Source organism: Bos indicus x Bos taurus, chromosome 13 (assembly GCF_003369695.1).
Source record: "Bos indicus x Bos taurus breed Angus x Brahman F1 hybrid chromosome 13, Bos_hybrid_MaternalHap_v2.0, whole genome shotgun sequence".
NCBI lineage: Eukaryota > Metazoa > Chordata > Mammalia > Artiodactyla > Bovidae > Bos > Bos indicus x Bos taurus.
Genome location: NC_040088.1, coordinates 42,536,657 through 42,549,818, shown reverse-complemented (window position 1 = coordinate 42,549,818; position 13,162 = coordinate 42,536,657).

Here is a 13,162-nt window from a genome sequence, read left to right as displayed (position 1 = left end):
GACCCAGTGCTGGGGTGCCTTGGAGAAGCTCTGCTTTCTCTAAGTCTAGTTTCCTTATTTGGTACAAAGGGAAAAAAATCTCAGACCCGTCCCCTTTAAATCCCAGAGAGATGGATCTGGTCCAACTCGCGAATGGGGGTGGAGACAGTCACTGAAATACCCGAGCCAATTGGGTAACAGGATGGATTGCAGACCAGCCATTGCTTCAGACCCTCCATTGCTTCCGACGGGTCAAACTCTGTGGAGAGTTGCAAAAGTATATTTGGGAGAGGGGCTTCCTAATGAAGAAAGCAGGAAACGATGTTGTGAGCTGCTGAGAACTGAACAGGAGAGACAGAGTGTGAGTTGACGGCATCCAGAAGGAGGAGCTTAGATTTGAGTCAATTCCGGCTGGAAGTTGGTCCCGGAAGCAGGAGTGTGATACCTTGTGGCATGTGCAAGAGCCCAGAGGATATGGGCAGCATGAGACCATGACCGCTACAGACTGGGGACAATGCAGTGGAGGAAAGACAGGGTCCCCCAAGGTCTGAGAACCAGAAACAGCATGAAGACTCAGGCTCTGCTGAGATTTCCAGCTGACTGCATCTCACCTTGCACCTTGTTGGACTCTGACCTCCTGTCCCCACTCCGAGGCATTTTAGCCACTGTCAGTGTTTAGATAAGTTATTTCCCCCTGAGTTCACTGGAGCAAAACACTGGCCTGGAAGGCAAGCACTACCCAGGCCCCTGGTCTAGGCTGGACAACACCTGAGGTGTGGGTCCAGTCTGGCTCTCTGCTTGGGCAGCGGGGAGGACTGCAAGGACCTGGGAGGGTCCTGGGAAGGTGTGTGGGTCTGGCCAGGACTCTGGGGTCCCCACGTCTTCCCCTCTCCCCATCAGAGTGCCCCTGTGGAAACAGGAGGCGTGATTACTTTCCAGCCACTGTTCACCTCAGATGTATTTGCTGTATCAAGTTGTGACATCTGTTTTTCTAAAAGACAAGATTGCTCTCACTGATCACCAAGGAAAAACCAGAGCTAGTCATTATTTTCTTGATTTTTTTTCTAGCCCTAAAATGAATATTTAAAGCATGAGAACAAATTTTAACTTTCAAGATATTATGTTAGTACTGCTTTTCAGATATGAACTCAACCTCGCACTTTCCAAAGTCAAGTCCCCTGACATTTTGCCTTCTGTTCATCATTTTCAATTTTAAACATAAATAAAAACTCCAAGTAGTCACGTGGATGAGGAGCTTTGCTTTTTTGCCTTTCTAAGCACTGTGCTGAGATAGTGATGGTTTATCTAGAATCTAGAATACTGTTGACATATGAATATATGGTACCCCAGGCTCTGGAGGCTGGAATGTGGCTTCAGGCGTGGTGAGCTCCAGTCGCTCTGAGCTGAGCAACTTCTGTGTCAGAATAGCTGCCACTGAACCTACGCGGGACGAGGTCAACAGTGTAACCAAGAATTCTCTGGATCACTTCTGAGGACAATGCAATGCTCATTAGCAGATAAGTAATAAAAATGGGCCAATTAAAGGCTTACAGAGCTTTCGAGGGAAGTCACTTTAGTCGAATCCTACTCTTTTTGACCCTATGGACTGTAGCCCACCAGGCTCCTCTGTCCATGGGATTCTCCAGGCAAGAATACTGGAGTGGGTTGTCATGCCCTCCTCCAGGGGATCTTCCCAACCCAGGGATCGAACCCACATCTCTTATGTCTCCTGCATTGGCAGGCATTTTCTTTACCTCCAGTGCCACCTGGGAAGCCCAGAAGCTTATAGACACATTGGTGCTGTTGGTCCTTGTTTAATCACTCAGTCGTGTCTGACTCTCTGTGACGCCATCGACTGCAGCACGCCAGGCTTCCCTGTCCTTCATCATCTCCTAGAGTTTGCTCAATCTCATGTCCATTGAGTCGGTGATGCCATCCAAACATCTCATCCTCTGTCATCCCCTTCTCCTCCTGGCTTTACTCTTGCCCAGCATCAGGATCTTTTTCAATAAGTAGGCTCTTCTCATCAGGTGGCCAAAGTATGGGAGCTTCAGTTTCAGCATCAGTCCTTTCAGTGTATATTCAGGGTTGATTTCCTTTAGGATTGACTGGTTTGATCTCCTTGCAGTCCATGGGACTCTCAGGAGTCTTCTCAATTCAGTTCAGTCGCTCAGTCATGTCCAACTCTTTGCGACCCCATGAATTGCAGCACGTCAGGCCTCCCTGTCCATCACCAACTCCCGGAGTTCACTCAAACTCATGTCCATTGAGTAAGTGATGCCATCCAGCCATCTCATCCTCTGTCGTCCCCTTCTCCTTCTGCCCCCAATCCTTCCCAGCATCAGAGTCTTTTCCAATGAGTCAACTCTGCGCATGAGGTGGCCAAAGTACTGGAGTTTCAGCTTTAGTATCATTCCTTCCAAAGAATACCCAGGACTGATCTCCTTTAGGATGGACTGGTTGGATCTCCTTGCAGTCCAAGGGTCTCTCAAGAGTCTTTCCAACACCACAGTTCAAAAGCATCAATTCTTTGGTGCTCAGCTTTTTTCACAGTCCAACTCTCACATCCATACATTACTACTGGAAAAACCATAGCCTTGACTAGATGGACCTTTGTTGGCAAAGTAATATCTCTACTTTTTAATATGCTGGTTGGTATAATAGGTTGGTCATAACTTTCCTTCCAAGGAGTAAGCGTCTTTTAATTTCATGACTGCAGTCACCATCTGCAGTGATTTTGGAGCCCCCAAAAATAAAGTCTGACACTGTTTCCACTGTTTCCCCATCTATTTGCCATGAAGTGATGGGACCAGATGACATGATCTTCGTTTTCTGAATGTTGAGCTTTAAGCCAACTTTTTCACTCTCCTCTTTTACTTTCTTCAAGAGGCTCTTTAGTTCCTCTTCACTTTCTGCCATAAGGGTGGTGTCATCTGCATATCTGAGGTTATTGATATTTCTCCCGGCAATCTTGATTCCAGCTTGTGCTTCTTCCAGCCCAACGTTTCTCATGATGTACTCTGCATAGAAGTTAAATAAGCAGGGTGACAATGTACAGCCTTGATGTACTCCTTTTCCTATTTGGAAAAGGAGTCTTCTACAGCACCACAGGAGTCTTCTACAGCACCACAATTTGAAAGCATCAATTCTTCGGCACTCAGCCTGCTTTATGGTCCAACTCTCACATCCATACTTGACTACTGGAAAAACCATAGCCTTGACTGGACGGACCTTTGTTGGCAAAGTGAAGCCTCTGCTTTTTAACACATAGGTAATTAAAGCTCATCAATAACAACAGTTGTTTGTTTAATAGAGACTTTTTGTTGTCAGAGAGGAGTCATCTACTCTGGATGCTGTTTAGAGCTGCTGGGCCATGGTGATGATGGAAAGCAGAGGGCCTTTAGTCAGTCTCAGTGCTTTGAAGTTTTCCCTGGACAAGCCCCCCAGCCCTGCCCTTGGTGTATCACTGACTCAGTGATACATGGCTGTTGTGTGGATCAAGTCAACTCTGAAGGGCTTCAAGGTAGCTTTAATTTGTTCTCTAGAAGACAGAGATGTTCTAGATACTTCTAAAAGAATCCAGAAGCATTTCCTCAAGGGCTACCCGTGAACCACAAAATCCTACTATTATGAAGATAGATGCTTCTAAAAAAATAATATTTGGGAAACTTGATCTACCAGGTAACAACAGTTATCACCAAACTAAAGTAATTTATCAGTGTGATTATTGGCAGTAGGACATAGACCAACAGAACAGAGTCCAGAAACAGAACCTCTAATGTATAGAAACTGGAGATAGGCCAGATCTCTGGGAAGAGTATGGATTATTCAACTAATGGTGCTGTACCAATTGTTTGTCCATATAACAAAAAAAAAAAAAGAAGAAGAAGAAGAAGAGGAAAGAAAAGAAATTTGAACCCTTTCTCAGAACCTACTCAAACTTAAAAGTGAAAACAGTTAAAACAAACACTTTTCAAAAAGTTATAGGATGTCTAACCTTGGGGTAGGTAGGATTCTCTTACACAACACAATAGTCCCATTCCTGGGAAAAAAGATTTATAGGTGAAGAAAATCAGGAGGAGAAGGGGAGGAGAATGGGATGACAGAGGATGAGATGGCTGGATGGCATCACCAACTCAATGGACATGAGTTTGGGTAAACTGTGGGAGTTGGTGATGGACAGAGAGGCCTGGTGTGCTGCAGTCCATGGGGTCACAAAGAGTCACACAAGACTGAGTGACTGAACCGAAAATCAGGAAAAGATTCTCTAGGTCATTTGTAACCAGTGAAATGCAGTGAGATGATGACATCTCTTTAGATGACGACAAGATACCGTTCTGTATTCCTGGGAGCAGTGAAGCGAGTCTGACATGAAATGTTGGTGAAGACGTGATTTGCTGAGAATGAGTCAAACACTGCTTGGTGGGGGTATACACTGATGCAGCCACTTGGTAAATCATCCGGCACCATCTTGGAGACAGGAACTCTGCATTTGCCCAGCAGTTCCACTCCCTGCATATGCCCTAAAGAAGCTCTTGCATACCATACCGGGGGGTAGGCATGAGAAGATTCATCATGGTATTGTTCTATCTTTAAAAACATTTTTATTAAGAAATGTAGCACTCAGACAAGTGAAACTTGCAGGTAATCACCATACTTCAGTAGACAACATCAGAGAACATTGTCAGCCCCCAGGAGAACCTGCATTCACCTTCCTGAAAAGCACTCCCTGGGTAACCACTCACCTGACTCCTGTGTAATCATTTCTTGGCTTTTATTCATAGTTTCATCAACTGAATATTAACTTCTGAATATGCAGTTTCTTTTGCCTGCTTCTGATCTTTCTATAAAGAGAACTACACATTGTATTATTTTACATTTCTTTTACTCAATATTATGCTCCTGAGATTCATTCATATTATTGTGTTACAGTTATATCTCATTTATTTTTATTGTTTGCATAGTATTCTATTGCATGACTGTATCTCAATTTATTTACTCTGTAGTTCATAGACACTTGGATTATTTCAGTTTTTGGCTAATATTAAATTGTATTTCTTTGATTACTAGTAGGGCGGGCAACTTGCATATGTCTTTTGGCGATTTGGATTCCATTCATGAAGCGTGTGTTCAAGGTGATTTTTGATTCATTTTTCTATGGGATTTTCCATCTTCCTTACTGATGTAGGCCTTCTTTATGTCGTTTGGGCTGTCCGTTTTTTTTAATTGGCTGCGCTGGGTTTTCGTTTGTGCTGGGCTTTTTTCTAGTTGCCATGAGCGGGGGCTATTCTCTAGTTGTGGCGCACAGGCTGTAGGGCACGTGGGCTTTGGGAGTTGCGGCTCCCTGACTCTAGAGCCCAGGCTCAGTAGTTGTGGCCCAAGTGCTTAGTTGCCTCGAGGTGTGTGGGATCCTCCTGGACCAGGGACTGAAGCCGAGTGTCCTGCATCTCCTTCGTTGGCAGGCACTTTCTTTACCACTGAGCTCCCTGGGAAACCCAAAATAAATATTACACTTTATCAAACAGTTTTTTGCATCTAGGGAATAACCACAACAAATTTTTTGTTTTATCCTTTGTGATGAATTATATTGATATTATGACATTAAACCAACTTAGCATACTTGAGGGAGAAGGCAATGGCACCCCACTCTAGTACTCTTGCCTGGAAAATGCTATGGATGGAGAAGCCTGGTGGGCTGCAGTCCATGGGGTGGCTAAGAGTCGGACATGACTGAGCGACTTCACTTTCCCTTTTCACTTTCATGCACTGGAGAAGGAAATGGCAACCCACTCCAGTGTTCTTACCTGGAGAACCCCAGGGACGGCGGAGCCTGGTGGGCTGCGGTCTATGGAGTTGGACACGACTGAAGCGACTTAGCAGCAGCAGCAGCATACTTGAGATCAGTTAAATTTAGTAATGAGAAATCTTCCTGTTTTATGTTGCTGGATTCAGATTGCTAATTTTTTTTTCGTTTTGGATTTCTGCATTTACTTTCATGTGTAATATTGATCTGTAATTTTTCTTCCTTCTACTCTGAATTTTAGTATTAAGTCTGTGTTAGCCTCAAAAGATGAGTGGAAGTATATACCGTCTTCCATTTTCCAGAAGAGATTCTAAAAAACTGGAGTTATTTCTCATTTAAGTGTTTTGCAGAAAGTACACAGGAACCTCCTTGCGCAGAAAAGGCCATCCCCCAAATTACATTAGAATTTATACAATTGTAATTATGTAAAATTACAATTACATAATTATACAAATTTACAATCATAAAATTGCAATGAGATACAAATCATGTAAGTGACAGTTTCATGAAAATTACACAGTACACTACAAAATTACATTATAAAACCTTTGCCAAAGCAGATTTGGGAGTCAGCTTGTCTCCAGTGGGACTCACAGCCCTGCTGACGGGCTGTGCAGCCCTGCGCTAGTCTCCTGACTTCTCTGAGCTCTCAGTGTCCTTATCTGTCATGTTTGCTGACAGGTGTCTCCTGAAGATGTCAGGAGGTTTAAATGAAACAACTGTATGGGAAGCGGTGAGCCCTGAGCTGGACACACAGGAGGTGTCCAGTAAAGGATAGATTTTTATGACCATATGCTAATAATTCAATTATCCACTCAGGCATTATGGAGCACCCATTGGTGGGCAAACATGGGGCTGGGTCCTGGGGATACAATGGGAGGCAAAATTGGATTTGACACCCTGTGCACCTGGAGCAAGAGTTCAGAGCTCTTCCCACGGGTGCATGACCTGTCCCTGCTGCAGTGAAATGAGGCCAACATCTCTGGACCACCTTTGAGCATCTCCTTGGTGCCAGATGGGCAAGAGTAAACAGAAGCAGCTATGTCCGCTTGGCAGCAACTCAACCCTAATATTGAGCTCTTTGGGGACCAACCTGGAGCAGTCATAAGTAAGGGCCACCTCCTTTAGGGAAGGAATGAAGACAGCTTGCTTCTCTTTACCCAGCATCCTCAGTGGCAATTTTTTTTCACAAGGGCAAAAGCCGTGTCTGTCGCCATTACCCTGTCTCTCACAAAGTCCCTTCCTGCTTCTGCTGGGATTACCAGGAAGCAGGGGCAGGGAAACAGAGCACCCACTGAAGCCCTGGGAAACCGGAAGCTGAACGCAGGTGACCTGAGGTCATCTCCCCACCTCAGGTCATTTCTCCCCGTTGCAGCTGAGTTTGTGGAATCAGTATCGCACGTGGCTCATGGATTCCTCCCACCCTCCTGGAAATCTTTACACAATGCTTCATTTTTCTGCCTTCTGCAGCTCTTTGGTCACACTGTGTGGTTCATTTTATGGGAAATGGGGTTTGGTATGGGAATGAGGGACTTCCCAGGTGGCGCTAGTGGTAAAGAACCCTCCTGCCAAGGCAGGTAGGTGTAAGAAACGTGGGTTCGACCCCTGGGTCGAGAAGATCCCCTGGAGGAGGGCATGGCAACGCACTCCAGTATTCTTGCCTGGAGAATCCCATGGACAGGGGAGCCTGGCAGGTTACAGTCCATGGGGTTGCAGAGTCAGACACGACTGAAGCAACTTAGCACGCACTCACGGAAGTGAAAAAGCAGTGGCAGACTTTCCTGGTGGTCCAGTGGTTACAAATCCACCCGCCAATGCAGGGAACACGGGCTCGATCCCTGGTCTAAGAAGATCCCTCATGCTGCAGAGCAACTAAGCAACTACCAACTACTGAGCCTGCACTCTAGACCCACAACGAGATAGAAGCTTCCACTCGCTGCAAACAGAGAAAGCCCAAGTGCAGCAACGAAGACCCAGAGCAGCCAGATATATATAAATAAATATTGAAAAGAAAAGTAGTGGCTAGAGAACAGATCTTCAACTGGCAAGAAATCTGTGGAAAGTTAAACAAGTCAGGATGTGACTCAGACAAATTTGTGTTTGTGTGAGAACTGGGACAGAGGTTCTCAAACTTTAGCATGCAAAATTATTACCTGGAGGGGGTTTTAAAATCCAGAACCTGGACTCCAGCTCAAAGGTTCAGATTCTGTTGTCTGGGGTGGGGTCCCAGATTTAAAATTTCTAACATGGCCAAGTTGATGTGGCTGGTCTGTTCATTTTCATGAAGGTGAGTGGAGGAGATAGCTCTCAAATTTGGCTGCATCAGAGTCAGCTGCTGCTGTTGCTAAGTCACTTCAGTCGTGTGCGACTCTGTGCGACCCCATAGATGGCAGCCCACCAGGGTCCCCCATCCCTGGGATTCTCCAGGCAAGAACACTGGAGTGGGTTGCCATTTCCTTCTCCAATGCATGAAAGTGAAAAGTGAAAGTGAAGTCGCTCAGTCGTGTTCGACTCTTAGTGACCCCATGGACTGCAGCCTACCAGGCTCCTCTGTCCATGGGATTTTCCAGGCAAGCGTACTGGAGTGGGGTGCCATCGTCTTCTCCAAGAGTCAGCTGGGAGTCAGTCTTTAAAAAAATATCTCAGTCTTCTGGCTGCATCCCAGACCAATTACAGCATAACTTCTAGCCTTGGGAACCCGGCATCAGTGTTTTTTACAGCTTCTCCGATGGTTTAGTGGGAACCTAGGTGGAAAGCCCCTGGTCCAGGAACTAACTGGGCGATGGCAGCCAAAGTTCTCCGTCCTTGTGGTGCTTTACAATTACTCTGGGGAGCTTCTAAGAAATACTAGTGCTCGTCCCCACCCTGGGAAAACTGAATCAGCTGGTCTCAAGTGGGGCAGCAGCATTAATGTCATTTTTATTTTTTTGTTGTTGTTCAGTCACTCAGTCGTGTCCAACTCTTTGCAACCCCATGAACTGTAGCACACCAGGCTTCCTTGTCCTTCGCCATCTCCCAGAGCCTGCTCAAACTCATGTCCATGGGTTGGTGATGCCATCCAACCATCTCATCTACTATCATCCCCTTCTCCTCCTGCCTTCAGTCTTTCCCAGCATCAGGGCCTTTTCTAATGAGTTGGGTCTTCACATCAGTTGGCAAAAGTACTTTTATTTTTTAATTTAATTTTATTGCTTAACTTTTTTGGCCATACTTCGTGGCCTGCAAAATTTTATTTCCCCCACCAAGGATCAGACCCAGGTCCCCTGCAGTGGAAGCATGGAGTCGTAAACACTGGACCACCAGGGAATTCCAGTTGATGTCATTTTAAAAAAACTCCTCAGATGATTTCAATGTAAGGCTGGAGACCACACATATCTAAAAGACTGTTCTTAACTGTCCTGAAATGAAATTTATAGACAGTATAAACTATTCACACATACCAGTAAGAAAACTAAAATGATGCTCTTTCTGTAATATAGAGAAGTAAAAAGATATAAAAGGTACTGTTCTTAGTCGCTCAGTCATGTCTGACTCTCTTCAACCACATGGACTGTAGCCCACCAGGCTTCTCTGTCCATGGGTATTCTCCAGGCAAGAATATTGGAGAGGGTTGCCATGCCCTCCTCCAAGGGATCTTCAACCCAGGGATTGAACCCAGGACTCCTGCATCACAAGCAGATTCTTTACCCTCTGAGCCACCGGGGAAGCCTAAATTTATATATATATTTGATTTAATGAAGTGGTCGGTGTTTGTCCTCTCAGAATACGACTGTCACAGCCCTAAATTCAAACCAGGCCTGGGGCACTCAGTCTCCACCAGCTGCTTGCTCCTCTAGCCAGTTTTCCACCTGGGTGCAAAACTCTTAGTCAATTCCGGACACAACAAAGCACCAAGATTCACCCCGTAGCTATTCTGCCTAACTCAGAACACGTTAACCAGGTAAAAACCCCTGTGTCAGACAGATTAGGTTCTAGGGCCGGGGAATTAGAGATTGATGGTTCACACACATGCATTTCAGGCTGAATCTTGGTCATTTCTAATCTCTACCCTTCCTCCACTCAAAGGCCAGAAGTTCTCTCCACTATCACTATATAGCCCCAACTTCTCAGGGTCCCCCTGGAATGAAAGGACGGAGTTGCTCACGGATATGTGCCCAGGCACCAGCTCTCTGAGCTGGGTCCGCGCCGCGCGTGGAACCCACCCGGGTGAAGCTGTGATCCTGGCAGAAAAACGCCTTCCAGCACCCCCAAACCCCGGCAGTCAAGGGAGTGCGGGGAGGAGGCCTCGGGCTGCAGGCCAAGCCTAACCCTCCCCGCAAGCTCAGGGTTAGTGCCTGTCCAGGAAAGTGCAAGGACCCCTCCGGAAAAAGGCGCAAGACCCGCTTTCACGGCCGGGGCATCAGCGCCCCATCCGCGAAAAAACCTGGGACACATTTCGCGATCTTTAGTGCCCTCTAGTGGCCGAGAGGCGTCATGTCGGGTACCCAGAGGTGGATTTTTTTTTTTTTATTGTTTCCAAAGCTACACAAGCGAAATCAGGCCGAGACACACACACACACACACACACACACACACACACACACACACACACACACACACACACTACTGTAGGATTCCTCTCTCGCTTAAAAAATTTTAAATTAATTAATTAATTTTAATTGGAGGCTAATTACTTTACAATATTGTGGTGTAAGATTCCTCTTATAGGAGACGCCTATAAGAGTACTAAGAGTCAGAGACAGAGAGTAGGAGGGTGGTTGCCAGCGGCTGATGGAGGGGGAAATGGAGTTATTCTTTAATGGGTTTCAGTTTGAGAAGAAGAAAAGTTCTGGAGGTGGAAGGGGGTGATGGCTGCACAACAATGTGAGTGTCCTTAATACCACTGAACTGCATGCTTGAAAGCAGTAAAGGTGGATTTTATGTTATGTGTATTTTCACACACACATACACACACCCCACACACAAGTCAAATTTCAGCCTATGCAGGTTTGTAGAGTAAAAAGTGGCTGCTGCCCTGTGTTTTTGCCCCTAATTTGGATTCTGCTACCACCCAGGGACATTTCCACACTAATTATATCCATTTAAAAGTGACATATATGTATATTATATGTATTTCCCGATTTGTATCTGGAAATGTAGACATATAGAACATATATGGTGTATGTGTACATGTGAAATAGTTGTATATATTTATAAAAATAGATATTTCACTTCTTTCTATGTATATTTTATATTTATGTATTTTTCAAGTTTACATATATATACAGCTATATCTATAGCTGTATATGTACGTGCACACGCGTGAGATTTCCTGTAGGATAGTTTCCCAGATGCTTCCAACTTCTCGTTCAAATCAGAAACTTGAAAATGAACTGCTAAAGCTTGTAAAAATGAGCAATGTTAGAAATCAGTGCATTGGAGGAGCACTGTGAGGGAGAGGGTTGTAAACTCGGAATGGCAAAAAAGTAGGGTCAGGGCTGGGAAGCGGGGCCTCGTTTGGGCCTATAACTGCATTCTCCACCTTGGAGCTGGGTTTTTTTTTTTTTGGTCATGCCGACTGGCATGTGGGATCTTAGTTCTCCGATCAGGACAGAACCTGCGCCCCTTGCATTGAAAGCATGGAGTCTTGGGGACAGTTAATGGGAGTCACGTCCCGCACTCGCCTGGCTTCATATCCTCGGCCCCTGTCCCCTTCCTGTCATGCCTTCAGCAAGCCCAGCCTGGGTGTGGCAGCCCGGGAGCCCCTCTGCACGTGCTCCCTCTCTGTCTTGTGGGTACTTGCCACTTCTGCTTGCAGCCTGGGCCCTTTTCCCTCCTCCCTTTCCCCATCTATCTTCATAACCCCAGAATGCAGCCTGGTGTCTGATGCACATGTGTTCTTACCGCTGGTGGAAACATCTCGCAGACTCTTTTTTTCACTTGAAAATTCGACCATCAGATCTCAGCAGATCCCAAGTGGTTAACAAGACAAAAATAACATGTGTATTGGACTACCTTTCTTATTTTCTGTATTCTTGTTGGTCTGGCATTTGGGGCCTTGATCTTGGAGAGTCTGCCTCTCCCAGGGCTAGTAATTCCTAGAGAGAACAAACCACTGCCCTGTGAGCATAGGCCAACCGGCCTTGAGCCCACACCCCAGCTAACACACACCCTGCCCTCGTTCCCTGCCTTAAATCAGCCCAGGGCCAGGTCCTGGGAAACTGGGGGCCACCCAGTTCCAGGAGCCTGGAACCTCCTGAAACTATTCAAGCTCTCCAATCTTAAGCTTCCTCAGTGTGGCTCCAGTGGTAAAGAATCCGCCTGCCAATGCAGATGAAAGAGCCATGGGTTCAATCCCTGGGTTGGGAAGATCCCCTGAAGGAGGGCATGGCACCCCACTCCAGTACTCTTGCCTAGAGAATCCCATGGACAGAGGAGCCTAGTGGGCTACAGTCCGTAGGGTCGCAAAGAGTCAGACATGACTGAGCGACTGAGCAGAGCACAGCACAGCAAACAGCAGGAAGCCCGGCATTTGCATCTTTTCTCCTAAGAAGAGGTAGAAGTGAGGGAAGAGAGACTAAGTGGAAGCTGGTGTTCACCCGGCTTCCTGCTGCCTGGAAGGTGCACCATAGTCAGGATTTATCTTGGGTCACAGACAGTTTTCCTAGGGGTTACTGAGAATATAATTATTGCAGTTTGAAAACTTTCCCCAGCGACCCCCTCAGGCATCTTGGACCATGTCATTCACTCTCTATGACCTCCCTCTGAAGTGGCCGTGTCCTCCTCTTGCAGTGCTGGAGAAACAGGCTGAGTGAAGTCCATGGTGGCACCCAAATTTGACCTCTAGTAGGAGGACTCAGGAGCCATGGGTGGTCCTGGCTTCACTTGCTTTTTCAATGGGAGGACTAGAGGCTCTCGGTCACCTAGCTCCATGGTGGCAGATTCCACACATCTGAATTACAGTGAATGTGAAATAGCAAGATATGCATATATTTAATAAAATGCTACTTTCAGCACAAAGCTTAAAACAATGTGAAAGTGAAAGTGAAGTCGCTCAGTCGTGTCTGACTCTTCACGACCCCATGGGCTGCAGCCTACCAGGCTCCTCCGTCCATGGGATTTTCCAGGCCAGAGTACTGGAGTGGGGTGCCGTCGCCTTCTCCGATGTGAAATCACTCATAAAATTGCCAAGAAGAGCTTAGGGCCAATGGCGTTTCCCATAGATCTCCACGTTAGCACCTCCGTGTTGTCAGCTGTCGGCTCCTCGTCTATGTGACCCGTCTCTTTCTTCCAAGTGGAGCCCATACAAGGACCCAGACACAGTGAAATGGGTCCAGCATGTGCAGCGTAGGGCAAAGCGGGCCCTTAAAAGGCAAGGTAGCCTCAAGGTTGATTCCCACG